This window comes from Panulirus ornatus, chromosome 43 (genome assembly GCF_036320965.1).
Source record: "Panulirus ornatus isolate Po-2019 chromosome 43, ASM3632096v1, whole genome shotgun sequence".
NCBI lineage: Eukaryota > Metazoa > Arthropoda > Malacostraca > Decapoda > Palinuridae > Panulirus > Panulirus ornatus.
The window spans coordinates 11,367,365-11,382,526 of NC_092266.1; the positions used below are offsets into that span (position 1 = coordinate 11,367,365).

Consider the following 15,162-nt stretch of genomic DNA (forward strand, 5'->3'; position numbering starts at 1 on the left):
AGTGAGTATTTTGAAGGTTTGTTGAATGTGTTTGATGATAGAGTGGCAGATATAGGGTGTTTTGGTCGAGGTGGTGTGCAAAGTGAGAGGGTTAGGGAAAATGATTTGGTAAACAGAGAAGAGGTAGTGAAAGCTTTGCGGAAGATGAAAGCCGGCAAGGCAGCAGGTTTGGATGGTATTGCAGTGGAATTTATTAAAAAAGGGGGTGACTGTATTGTTGACTGGTTGGTAAGGTTATTTAATGTATGTATGACTCATGGTGAGGTGCCTGAGGATTGGCGGAATGCGTGCATAGTGCCATTGTACAAAGGCAAAGGGGATAAGAGTGAGTGCTCAAATTACAGAGGTATAAGTTTGTTGAGTATTCCTGGTAAATTATATGGGAGGGTATTGATTGAGAGGGTGAAGGCATGTACAGAGCATCAGATTGGGGAAGAGCAGTGTGGTTTGAGAAGTGGTAGAGGATGTGTGGATATATATATATATATATATATATATATATATATATATATACCTGGGGATAGGGGAGAAAGAATACTTCCCACGTATTCCCTGCGTGTCGTAGAAGGCGACTAAAAGGGAAGGGAGCGGGGGGGGGGGGGGGGCTGGAAATCTTCCCCTCTCATTTTTTTTTTTTTTTTTAATTTTCCAAAGGAAGGAACAGAGAAGGGGGCCGGGTGAGGATGTTTCTTCAGAGGCCCAGTCCTCTGTTCTTAACGCTACCTCGCTGAGGCGGGAAGTGGCGAATAGTATGAAAGAAAAGAATATATATATATATATATATATATATATATATATATATATATATATTCCATGTCCCTCTCTTCATTATAAGAAATTTTGAGGGTTATTCATAAACTAAAAATACACCTCTCTTTAGAAATTTCAGTGCGTTATTCACAAAATGAACGAAAATTGCACAACTCATACCTCTAAAACTCAGATGTATCTTAATATCTGCCAGAGTATAACTATATCATACAAAATTGCAGCAAAAGTTTTTCTTTGTGTGTGTGTGTTACTGAAGGTCATGCATCACACTTCAATGTACAGATGTTCTATCCTGTAAGAAAATCAATTTGAAAGAAAAATATATATATATATATATATATATATATATATATATATATATATATATATATATATTTTTTTTTTTTTTTTTCATACTATTCGCCATTTCCCGGGATAGCGAGGTAGCGTTAAGAACAGAGGACTGGGCCTTTGAGGGAATATCCTCACCTGGCCCCTTTCTCTGTTCCTTCTTTTGGAAAATTAAAAAAAAAAAACGAGAGGGGAGGATTTCCAGACCCCCGCTCCCTTCCCTTTTAGTCGCCATCTACGACACGCAGGGAATACGGGGGAAGTATTCTTTTTCCCCTATCCCCAGGGATAATATATATATATATATATATATATATATATATATATATATATATATATTATTCCTATGAGTCCACGGGGAAAATGAAACACAAGTTCCCAAGTGCACTTTCGTGTAATAATCACATCATCAGGGGAGACACAAGCGGGAAATAAAAGTCAGTTGATATACATCGAAGAGACGAGGCTAGGACGCTATTTGGTGCACTTAGGAACTTACCGTGTTTCATTTTCCCCGAGGACTCATAGCAATATCTTGATCACGCGCAAAATGATGATCCTTTCCAATATAAACAAGTGTAGAACAAAATTAGCTTATAGAAAATATATTTTAATCCAAGAAGTTTACGTCCATAATGAGACAGATGGTTCTAATGACAATCATTAGGTCATCGTTCTCAATCTTATTATATGAACAGAAACTTGCCTTGCCTACAGTAAACTATTTAAACTTTTAGGATCCGTAGAATTTCATCGAACCCTAGACATTTATCTACCTCCACAGTTTCATCTACCCCTGGAGGTCTGTGACGACCACTCTGGGAACGACAAGATGAAACAGGCGACGAAACGTACATGTTCCGTGCCAGACGTATGAAGAGAGGCTGCCAATTTAATTGTTGCCAGTTGAAATGTTTAGTAATTCCTAAGTTTGGTCTGTGTAACAACTGTGATGACTCGAGCACAGCAACACAAGTCTTCACTGTGCCTCAGCAGAAGTCTGTGTGTGTGTGTGCGATTACAATTTGTAATTTTGGGGGTAGAAATTTACATTTATGTTGCCTCGTTGCTTAGCCTTTAATTCCACAAGTATGTATACACACCAGCCGAGATCAAGTACTCATTCTATGACCTAGCCGAAAGGGAGAGTGAACACCTGGGTTGGGTGTGAACCGACTGCCCTCGTGCAGAATTCGAAACCATGCAGGCTCGACCCTCGCGGGCCATATTGGCTAACGGTCAGTTGCGCTAACTACTCCGCAAAGGCTCGTGTGCCTTTGTTTGTGTGTTTAAACTCACGGTAAGGACGTTAGATTTAGCTTAGTTGCTTTAATGCAGTTTTAGTTTTATTTTACTAGTGCTGCAACCAAACAGGATAGGTCCCACGCCTTCTGCTAGGTTCCTTTTCTCTTGAGAATATACATCTCTCTAAACTGAAACTAATATGGTGAAGAGTAAGCATTGCTACATGAGGAGTGGCTGAAGGACAGCTACATCACGATCCTCACGATCGGGCGTGCGCCCTCGTAACCTTTGCACGATTAACAGCGAAGCTGGCTAGGTCTCTCTGACCTATTCTTCGAAGAGGAATCCTTGAATCTACAAGTTTACGATTAATGGTCTGTTGACATTAATTCCCTATTCATTTGCATTGCTGGGATCAAGTGCTACAGTAGTAGATCGTTTTGTCTACCTGCTCACAAGCGTTGATTTTGGTCTTATTTACACGTGTTTGGTCGAGTTGATATCAAGCATGCACGTCTAGTACAGGAATTAACGTTGTAGAATTAGGGTCCCAGTCCCCGCAGGCTGACAAAGGCCAGTTCTCAGAGAGAAGAGTTGCAACCTAACTCTATTGTATGGCGTGCTGTACAGACGTCTCCCATCCTAACTGACCGGGCCTAACCTAGGTGACGATAAGTTAAAGAAATCATGTTAATTTGTCCAGAACGCGACCTGCTAGCCGTAATGGGTAGTTAAAAACCCGGAGCTTATTATCCTGATACAAAAAAAAAAAAAAAAGCTGGGCAGCAACAGGCAGCTGTCGGGGTCATGGCTAAGCCCTAATAAAACAGTAACTGACCTCCTTACTCTTAGCCGGCCGGGCAAGCATTATGTAAACATTTGTACTCCCTTTGTTCAGGCCCGTTGATCCCCGCCATTTGTTTCCAGATGGTGGTTCATCGTACTGTACCTGTACAACGTCTACTCTAGGCTACTAGAGAACCTTTGAGATCTGGTGAATGAGATAGCCTTCTCTGTCGATTATGAGTAATGGTAAATTTCCAATAGATGGGTGTCCAACTTTGACCGAACTCCAACTCTCCTCCTGTAGAGCCTTCATAAATGATAATTGTTAATTCATGATGCTCACTTTACAGAAGCAGCTTACAGATTTCAGATTTCAAAAGTTCGTCCCTATGCAGCTTTTTGCGGACTTCGCTTGCAAGTCCGCGAGTTAAAAACTTACTCGACGAGGATTAGCATCGTCAGCGGACGAGTGTCTGACGCAATTAAAGACATTGCTTGTGAAACACGCCTTCTTACTCTGCTACCGCGTGGAACACAGCCTCTAAGGAGCAGGAGGCCATAAAATGGGTCTTGAGAATACATGATGTTTACGACTTCTTTGCAGTACTGTCGGTTATGGTGGCATACGGAGAAAGGCAGGAAGATTTGGGATAACAGTTGTCATACAGTACTAATCGATTGTGCAGTGTCGTTAGGATATTCTTCCAAAGACATAATCAACTTTATTTCACCAAACGTAACTTGATGTATACAGTATTGCTCAATTTTACGTAACCTAACCTTAGCCGCAAGGTTCGAGACCTCGTGGTACGAAACTACAGCTGCAAGAAATTCGCTGCACAGCAAGTCTAGTCATGGTTCAATAAATTCTTCGCAACACTGTATTCATACCACTGTAGTACCTGGGATTCCTTAACCCTGTTGTGTTCTATGTCTGTTAAAATCAGTAGCACTTGATTTATCTGTTGTGACTGTCCTTAGAATACCTAGCAGACAACAAAACGTTGTTCGTCCTGATGCATTGTGGGAGATGACGCTATCGTCAATCCCCGGTGACCAAGACCATATTTCCTGTCTAGATAAGAGTGTGTCCCATTTCTTTGGAAGAGCTCTCCAGTATTTTTAGGTAGGGCGTTTACTTTGTATCGATTATGATAAGTCACATTAGTATATATCTCACTAAAACAGAAAAAGACACAGAAAGGTTTGACATGATGAGCCGACTGGGTGGCAGGAGCGACGCGCGCTTCACTTTGTGGCAACTATTGAAGCGGGGGAGTTGGCGGGGGGGACTTGTTTTTCTGAGACGAACAAAGGATACCATTCGGTTTTATGATTTTATGAGTTACCTTACTATGCTCGAGTTATCAAAGGTAAGATTTAGCTTGTTTGACTTTATCTAAACGTTCGTTACATTCGTTATAATGAGTTTGTTCTGCTTTAGTATGTCTTCTCATGAGGTTGAATGCGCGTGTGCTTGTTCGTCCTGGGGGGAAAAAATTTACGCGCCGGTCTTGGTGGGTAGGGGTGAGCGCGGCAGACGACCGCCGCCGCACCGCCACACGTCAGAGGGGAATTTTCCACCGTCTAGGGCGGGTGTGCTCGGACTGTGCAACGACATCTCACTTCTGTGATAACGTCTCGATAACTAATTTGGTTCCCCAATTTGACAATAGTACGTGTTTCGTGTTCTTCCAGTCGAACAGGGTGTGGCAGCAAAATATTGTTAATTTGAAGACAAACTCAACAGGACATTGTGAACATTGCGTAAAACAGTTAACGCTATTGATTTTTCTGTGGAGAAAGTGTGATCTTTTCATTTTTAGATCCCACAGCCGAAGGCCAAGAATTTCCCCTAACAGGTACATTGTTGTCGTTTTTTCTATATTATAGCAGTTTATAAATATATGATTTAACAATGTTTAAGTCATGTAGTTAATCATATTGGCAAGATCTGGCATCTTCCCACATGGTACTGATCGGGGAAATTGCACCACACCCTAAGACCGAAACGTCTTACTTCTGAGAATATCACGAGATGCTGCTGCTGCTGCTGCCCAGCTGTTGCCGACTTGCTGGGGGAAATGTTGGCTGCCTCGCCGATATGTTCTTTCATACATGTATATCTATCTTTTCATGATGACTGATAGCCTCCATCACAAAATGCTGGTATATGCAATGTGGTGGCTGTGGAGGTAAAAATTTCTTTATTGGGTGAGGAACAGAAGACTGTTCCCTTAAGGACCATGATGCTCTTTGTTCATTTTCTAACACTGGCTTCCAGTGCGGATAATGCATGGGTACCTAGAGATTAATAGATTAGAACAGGAGACTTAGGCATAGAAATATATTATTACACCAGGACCCTTTTTTTTGAAAGGGTTTTGGTGTTACTCGAAGCCCTTTTTTCAGGGGCTCTTGCAGCTCCAATGCTGCTCTGCGCTTCAATGGCAAGAACAGGACGGACTTCATTGGAGCGAGGAGTTCTTTGACGCGACTGTACTCTCGTCAGCTGACGATGATACAGTCTCGCCAAAGGTGACTTTTCACTCGAGGTAACCTCGAGCAGGCGAAGTCCGGCAACATTATATGATAAGTAATGTTATAATATGAATATACATTTATTTATTACAGGAGTTACTGGCCCGCACGTGGAGGTGGTGATGACTAGGGTAGGGGGTTGTTGGTGTGGGATGGGGGGAGGTTCAACGCGTCTGTTGCGGAGGACGGTGAGTAATCAAGAAGTCTTGTCTCCTTGGGTCGTTACTCGGGGACTCGTTACCGTACGTTTAGCACGGAGAAAGCAGGTCGTCTTAGCGAACCTGTACCATACAAGCCATCAGAATAGCCTGGACTTGCAGGATACACCTTGTGGCTTCCTCAGGCAACCTCATAAAGGAGACACTGCCCTCCGCACAGGCAACATTCGCCCTTCTGCCTCACATGATACACTCTTTTCTTTTACACAGACTACACTCGCACCGTAACACCTAAGGGTACAACCTGTGTTCTCCACACAGATCGCATAACCATGTAACTTCCAGGCTACATCATGTCCACAGGCTACAAGTACTTAACCCCAAACCTTTGCACCATCCACAGAAAACGAAGCATTTATCCGTTGAGAAACTTTATATATCATACACTATGGCATAGTAATATTGTTAATTATTTTGTATATATATATATATATATATATATATATATATATATATATATATATATATATATATATGGGTCATCATTTTGATTAGTTAGCATGAAAAACCCAGTTTCTTCAAGTTTTCAGGAGAAAATGTAACAATCCTTTCGACAAATGTAGTTAGATTATCTTTATAAACAGGTCCACGGTTGAAATTTTCCAAACCAAGAGCCAGTGCGTTCGTGCAGCCAACACCGTCATAGTACACGCCAGATCTGAGGACATATCTGCAAATATTATTGTAAAACAGCAGTTGTTCTTGCAGGTGAGGTTATAAGGCGACTAGGAAGAAAGTATGCTACCTTTCGAAGACCTACCGTCATATTCGAAGCATCTGATGAATGCATACAAAATGGTGGTCTGTCCTCAGATGGGATGTTTTTCCTCTGCAGTTTAAGAGAGAAAGAAGTATAGGAATATTTCAACTTGAAATTCATTTGACGTCGATAAATTTAATTTAACAATGGAATTTCAAGAAAGTAGATTACTGTCCCACGGGATGAGGGAAATATGAATTTACTCCAGGTTCTTAAAAGATTTCATAGATTACCACAATTCGTTGACCAAAATATGTAATACCATTTAAATGGTGTTCAAGTTTTACATATTTTTACTATATGATATTAGATGCTGAATAGCGATTAGGTTTCGCGCTTTAGTTCCATAAAATCGATCTATGAATTTGCTGCCTGAGTTGATATTAATCAAGTTATGAGATGAAGTAGTTTAAAGAAGTTTTGGAGAACCTTATAATTCATTTTGTGAAAATAAGTATTTCTATCATTAAATCCCCTATATAAAACACGGTTTTAGTAACAATGGCAGGAGAGAAATTATCTGGACTTTTAAAAGAATTCTAACACTTCATGATGTCAAAGAAAATTTGTAATGGATGTCTTAGATCCACAGATCAGAATTATTTTTCCACAAAGGATCATGAGATAACTTACTTAAAAAGAGGCCCAAACCATGTTTGTGAGGTAACATACAAAAAGGTTTATACAAAAAAAGGCCCAAATCATGCTTGTGAGGCGACACAAGGTTTATGTCTCCACTTATTTTTCGAACTATTCTAAATTCATATACTGTTTGTCAATTTACGTACGAAATTCAATTACGTCTTGCTTAGTTTCAAAGAAAAACTGGCCTGAAGTAAACTGATAACCTTGATTGAGCCAAGTGCGTCATATTTTGGAACCCTTGAGCCAGCTGTCGGTCGTCTCGGCGTCACCTTACTCGGCGCTTCCCTTCCCCAGTTCAGCTCATGCGCCGACCAGTCCGCCGCTCCCTCAGCCGTGTCAGGTTAGGACAGGTCTGTAACCTAGACATATGCCCAGGTTTATTACTCTATGAATATTCGTTTACCATCTTCATTTGTTGTTGGTGTCAGTGTCCCGATTCAGGGAACTCATTAAAAAAAAAACGTACAACAATAACACGTACAGGTATGTGATTATATATATATATATATATATATATATATATATATATATATATATATATATATATATATGTAAATAAATATATATATATATATATATATATATATATATATATATATATATATATATATATATATATAATTTTGGATAACTACATAATTCGGATAACCAGTGGTTAGGACTGTGCACGCGCAGTAACTTCAGAAAGTATAAAACTTGCAGAAGGTCCTCCTAAACAATGACACTGGATCGACGCAGAAAAACGCGGTGCGGAGGATGGAGCCGGCTAGCGCCACCATGAACCAGCACAAGCTGGTTGAAACCAGTGTAGGAGCTGCCGCAGTACTGTGCAGCATGGTGGTTCTTGACAATTTCAGCTACATGCGATAGGACGATCATGTTACACAGTCGCTGTGTCCATAGTCATGCCATTCTTTGTCATCAGGGGCTTGCCACTTTAGGATTGCGAAACTGGAGAACTGCGCTCAACAACTCACTTTAGCCCATTTATTCTTTGATTAGACAGAAGCAGGAAGTTGGTACATTCTCTTCGAAAAAGACCTTGCTTTTCAGTTGCCAAGGACATTTTTTTTTTTCATATATGACTGAAATTCGATTTGTAACATTAAAAACTTTTGTGTAGAAAATAACGTATAATGACGGGAAATACTCATTAAGCTCAGAACGCTTAAAGAAACAGCGTTTTAGGGAAATGCTTATGGAAATGGTCGTCTCCCTACCTCCTGGCATATGGCGTCCGACCAAATAATTTTCCACTGTGTATCAGTCAGGATCCAGCAAGTATATTGAGCAAGTTTTACGAGAAGTCATTATATATATATATATATATATATATATATATATATATATATATATATATATATATATATATATATATATATATCGTCGAAGATTTTCACCTTCCAAAGGATTCTATCTTCCCTGTTACTGGAAGGAGCGCAGCCTAGGAACTGAAGAAGCTTACTGAAGAGTTTCTGGAGTGACAGCGGAAGCTTTTGAATAAAGGGATATTGGTGCACAATATATATATATATATATATATATATATATATATATATATATATATATATATATATATATATATATAAAATGTCATCTGACTTATATTTCTCTCTTGGGGAGACTGATTGATGTGATTATTACACGAAAGTGCACTTAGGAACTTATCGTGTTTAATTTTCCCCGTGGACTCATAGGAATATATATATATATATATATATATATATATATATATATATATATATATATATATATATATATATATATATATTAGTTAACGTTACGGTGTATAATATTAACGTTATAATTCTGGTTAGCTCAATTTTATGTCAGTTAACTGAATGGAATAGTGCAGTGGTTAAAATTGTAATGAAATTCTAATGTCCTGGTAATTTTGTGCTAGGCTGGGTAGGGTTAGGTTAGTGTGAATTTGGTTAGAGTGGGTATGCAGTTCTAACGTTGGTTAGTTAGGTAAGCCAAGAAACGTCGTTAGATACGATACCGTAACTTTATACCGATGATTATATATATATATATATATAGGAAGGGATCACAATTTTGCGCGTGATCGAGTTATTCCTATGAGTCCAGGGGGAAAATGAAACACGATAAGTTCCCAAGTGCACTTTCGTGTAATAATCACATCATCAGGGGAGACACAAGAGAGAAATGCTTACCAAATGGTGTCCTAGCTTCGTCTCTTCGATGTATATCAACTGAATTATATTTCTCCCTTGTGTCTCCCCTTATGATGTGATTATTACACGAAAGTGCACTTGGGAACTTATCGAGTTTCATCTTCCCCGTGGACTCATAGGAATATATATATATATATATATATATATATATATATATATATATATATATATATATATATTATATATATATATATATATATATATATATATATATATATATATATATATATATATATATATATATATATATAATATAATATCTTTCTCGGATTTTCGAGTCGAAAAACAGCTTAATTTGGACACGTCCAATCGAGTTCTGATGTGTAATGCACAAAGACCACAGCTAAACCCCATAGACTACATGATATACATTAACCGCTTCATGTGCCCTGTTGTTGCTCATTAACTGTACGTCGCCCCCCATATACCACATCAATCCATTTCTTTTTGATTAACACACGCCTCTCCCAAATGATCAACTGCTCTATGCATGATACCATCATCCCAGTCACCACTCTCCCGTACTCCATGCTAGTTATTCTCAGAATTTATATCTATGATTTGAGGTCATGGTTGTCCCTTTTGCCTTTACGGAGACATTGTACATACATGAACATCGACATCCTTCAGGCACCTCACCTTGTTCTATTAGTGTATCAAACAGACTGACTGCTAATTCAGAAACTCCATCTCTCCCTTTTTTAAGGGAAACTGTCTTGTATTCCCATCCGATCCTGGGGCTTACCATATTTTATCTTGCACATAGCTTACATTACCTCCTCCCCATATTTACCCTCCCAGTTGTCATTGCTCTCTGAATCGCACTTCCCAGACACACCGTATCCGCTTCCGTATCATGTATCACATTCAGTAGCTCTTAAAAAAAAATTCACTCTTAACTCCTTTTCAGATCCCTGTCTACCATTTTCTCCATCTGCTTGCCTACCTGTCACTCCTCCAACCGTCCGTTTTTTCTTCTCGCACTCTACCCTCCAAAACATTTTCTTACTCTCTCGGAAGGTAACTGATACTCCTCTCTCTCTCTCTCTCTCTCTCTCTCTCTCTCTCTCTCTCTCTCTCCTCCCTCACACTACCTATTTTTTTCTGCTTTTGTACAATTCTCTTTATGTGCCACTGTTTCTCTTACACTTGCCTGTCCCTCGCATTTTGTTATTCCGGCAGATGTCGACCATACACTTACTCCAATACCGATTAAACTTTCGCGTTCTGAATGTCACTTAATTCACGGGAATATTTAAGCTCTGCTTTCATAGATACCTGCCGCTGTCTTGTTTCATTTTCTCTCATATTATACCATACTTAATTTTCCCTTTAGGCGTCTGCACATTAGGCCACTTTTCCGAGCCTGTTAACTCTGACTACTGTTTCTTACGTTTGTTATGTCCTTTTTCATTTTTCCAGTGACTCATCATAAACTTTTACTCTACTCTTCGCTAAGTGATCAGACATTCCCATTTCTGCCTCTCTGAACACTTTGACATACAGCAGCCTCTACTTTACATTCCGCTCATCACATAGGGTAGTTCACAAATGACAAACTTCACTTGCCTCCATGTCTAAGTACATGCACCTCGCTCGAAAGACCAGCTGCTCAATGCATGATTCCCCCCTTCCCAGTCACTACTCTCCCGTACTCCATACTCGATATACGCAACACTTACACGAGCATAACTTGAAGTCCCACTTGCCTTTATGGAGACATTGTACATATGTGAACTTCGTGAGTCCTCAATCACCTCCCCTTGTACTATAGTTCATCTAATCAAAGCCTGACTACGAAGTCACCAACACTGTCACTCCCTATTTTAGGGGGTAGCTTTTGATACTTATGTTAGTACCTTATCCTACATCACGTAATCTTGGTCACCATTCAACTTAATGACATTCCCCACTTTTGCTTACACCGAAGGACATACGCTTTTAGTTATACCTTCAGTCAAGTGAAGGCCTTCACCCACCCTTACATTCAGAGCCCTTAACGTAAAATACCGATGATAGATATGTATTTTTTTTCATACTTGTATGCTGTTTCCCACGTTAGCGTGGTAACGCCAGGAACTGAAGAAGAAACGGCCTCATTTGCTCTCTTCCTATCTCAAAACTGTCAGATAATGCACGGAACTAGAGTATCCCTTATCAACAACTTGGCCACAAAGACCTTTCTGTATTTTTACCCCAAACATTTTATGTGCCCTGTTTCAACCCAGAGACGGTACGTCGCCCATTTTATACCACATCGCTTCGATTCATGGTTTTCCTTGCAAGCTTCACACAGTCCTGCATGATCAGGGTCCGAACACTCAAAAGCGTATTTTACTCCATCCTTCTTATTCTTTCTACTTTCGACGTGTATATCCTCTAAATCATCCTCTTCAAACGTCCAAACTATTCCAGCATACAATCTTCAGCTCTCTTCAACTACGCCTCTCAATTACACGATCATTCCTTATTCGTGCAACCCTCCTCACACCACATACTGTTCTCATACATATGATTTTCAACACATTCATCCTCTTCTGTCCTTTACCATTTAGGGCCCACGCCACGCATCCCTACAGTACCGTCGGGATTGCTCTAAAGTCTTTCTTCCAATCTCAGAAACCAGCTTCTACAGTTTCTCAAGCGAGCACCGTGCCATCAGCAAACAGTAACTTGACTGACCACCAAAGCCTCCCCCCCGGCCCTTACCTGTGACATACTGCAGACCTGCCCCTCTCCGCAAAACTCGCATTTACCTTCTTCGCCACCCCATCCATGATGAGATTAACCATAGCGATATTACACCCTTGCCTTATTACCACCTTCACGTCATCCTTCTCCCTACTCGAGCATACACAGAATGTATATATATAGTTCTGCGGGGGGCTGGAAATCCTCCCCTCTCATTTTTTGAATTTTCCAAAAGAAGGAACAGAGAAGGGGGCCAGGTGAGGATATTTCCTTAAAGGCCCAGTCCTCTGTTCTTAACGCTACCTCGCTAATGCGGGAAATGGCGAATAGTATGAAAGACAAAAAAGATATATATATATATATATATATATATATATATATATATATATATATATATATATATATATATATATATATATATATATATGTTGGGAAGGATCACAATTTTGCTCGTGATCAAGATATTCCTATGAGTCCACGGGGAAAATGAAACACGAAAAGTTCCCAAGTGCACTTTCGTGTAATAATCACATCATCAGGGGAGATACAAGAGAGAAATATAACAGTCAGTTGATATACATCGAGGAGATGAAGCTAGGACGCCATTTGGTAAACGTGATTGTCCAAAACATCAAACATGTTTTGGACAATCACATGTGATTATTACACGAAAGTGCACTTGGGAACTTTTCGTGTTTCATTTTCCCCGTGGACTCATATATATATATATATATATATATATATATATATATATATATATATATATATATATATATATATATATATATATATATATATATATCCTCACTTGGCCCCCTTCTCTGTTCCTTTTGGAAAATTAGAAACGAGAAGGGAGCATTTCCACCCCCCCTCCCTCCCCTTTTAGTCGCCTTCTACGACACGCAGGGAATACGTGGGAAGTATTCTTTCTTCCCTATCCCAGGGATGTATATATATATATATATATATATATATATATATATATATATATATATATATATATATATATATATATATATATATATATTTTTTTTTTATTTTTCTTTTTCTTTCAAACTATTCGCCATTTCCCGCATTAGCGAGGTAGCGTTAAGAACAGAGGACTGGGCCTTTGAGGGAATACCCTCACCTGGCCGAATTCTCTGTTCCTTCTTTTGGAAAAAAAAAAAAAAAAGAAAAAAATAAAAAAATAGAAAAAATAAATATATATATATATATATATATATATATATATATATATATATATATATATATATATATATATATATATATATATATATCTTTCAAACTATTCGCCATTTCCCGTGTTAGCGAGGTAGCGTTAAGAACAGAGGACTGGGCCTCTGAGGGAATATCCTCACCTGGCCCCTTTCACTGTTCCTTCTTTTGAAAAATTGAAAAAAAACAAAAAACAAGAGGGGAGGATTTCCAGCCCCCCGCTCCCTCCCCTTTTAGTCGCCTTCTACGACACTCAGGGAATACGTGGGAAGTATTCTTTCTCCCCTATCCCCTGGGATGATATATATATATATATATATATATATATATATATATATATATATATATATATATATATGATGGAAAGGATCCCAATTTTGCGCATGATCAAGATATTTCCTTTGAGTCCACGGGGAAAATGAAACACGATAAGTTCCCAAGTGCACTTTCGTGTAATAATCACATCATCAGGGGAGACATAAAAGAGAAATGTCAGTTGATATACATCGAAGAGACGAAGCTAGGACGCTGTTTGGTAAACATGTGATTGTTCATAACATACATGTTTACCAAATGGCGTCCTAGCTTCGTCTCTTCGATGTATATCAACTGACTTATATTTCTCTCCTGTGTCTCCCCTGATGGTGTGATTATCACACGAAAGTGCACTTGGGAACTTATCGTGTTTCATTTTCCCCGTGGACTGATAGGAATATATGTGTGTGTGTGTGTGTGTGTGTGTGTGTGTGTGTGTGTGTGTGTGTGCGTGCGCGTGCGTGTGTATAATGTAATTTCAGGTCCTGTTTGGGATTCCTGTAGATCTTATTGTTACAACACGCACGTCAGCGTACGGAGAATGAAACACGTTTGACTTCTGAAAGCTGTGACTTCAGTCTACTTACCTGTAGCGTCATCATATTGGGGCTATGATGTCACTGCTGCGTTGTGACATCATCTTACTGTAAGGCTGTGACATTACTGACTTGAGTCACCTTACTGTGTTGTGTCGTCATCTTAGAGATGTAGCGTCACTGCTGACGAGCTGTCGTTGTGGTATGTTGCGACGTAACCTGAGTAGGTCATGACGTCATTGAGGTTACCTGACTGTTTTGCGACGTCACGTTGTTGATTTATGACATCACCTTATTCTTATGACAACAACTTGCTGGGTTTTGACACCACCTTTTTGCTTTGCGACGTCAAATTAATGAATCATGATGTCATTTTATTGCGTTGTAACGTGTGACTTCTGATATCATTTTAATGTGTTTTGAAGACACTGACTCGTGACGTCACCTTATGTTGTGAGACCTCGCTGGGTTACGAGAGCGCCTTGCTGACTTGCGACCTCATCTGTGAGGTGAAATCGCCTCACTGTGTGGTGACGCCTTAGTTTATTGTGCCGTCACCATACTGCTTGCTGGCACGTCACATTATGTGACATCACGTTACTGAATGTGTTGTAGACGTCGTGTAACAGAGCTTGTCTTTAGAGACGTCGTTTAGCAAAATGCGGCTGTCTTAGACGCGCGCATGTGTCGTATAACAGAAAGTTTGAAATTCGTCGTCTATCAAAACGCACGCCTTGTTTACAAGCTCTTCGTCCAGCAACGTTTCACACACACACACACACACACACACACACACACACACACACACACACACACATACATACATGCACACACGCGTCGTCTGACACAGACTGTGTTGATAGATACACTTCTTCCTTCAGACTAGGTGGACCTCTGTGGCGTAATGG

At 39.5% G+C, this 15,162-nt stretch overlaps 1 protein-coding gene across 1 annotated transcript in view; it reads left to right on the top strand.

The window, feature by feature from the left end:
* The first annotated feature begins 4,704 nt into the window (after window positions 1-4,704).
* The window catches only part of LOC139762316 (organic cation transporter protein-like), a 346,799-nt gene continuing 336,341 nt past the window's right edge, over window positions 4,705-15,162 (top strand). Inside the window, exon 1 of the mRNA XM_071686947.1 lies at window positions 4,705-4,994. The gene's annotated coding sequence lies outside the window, so the exon portion shown is untranslated. The remainder of the gene's footprint in view (window positions 4,995-15,162) is intronic.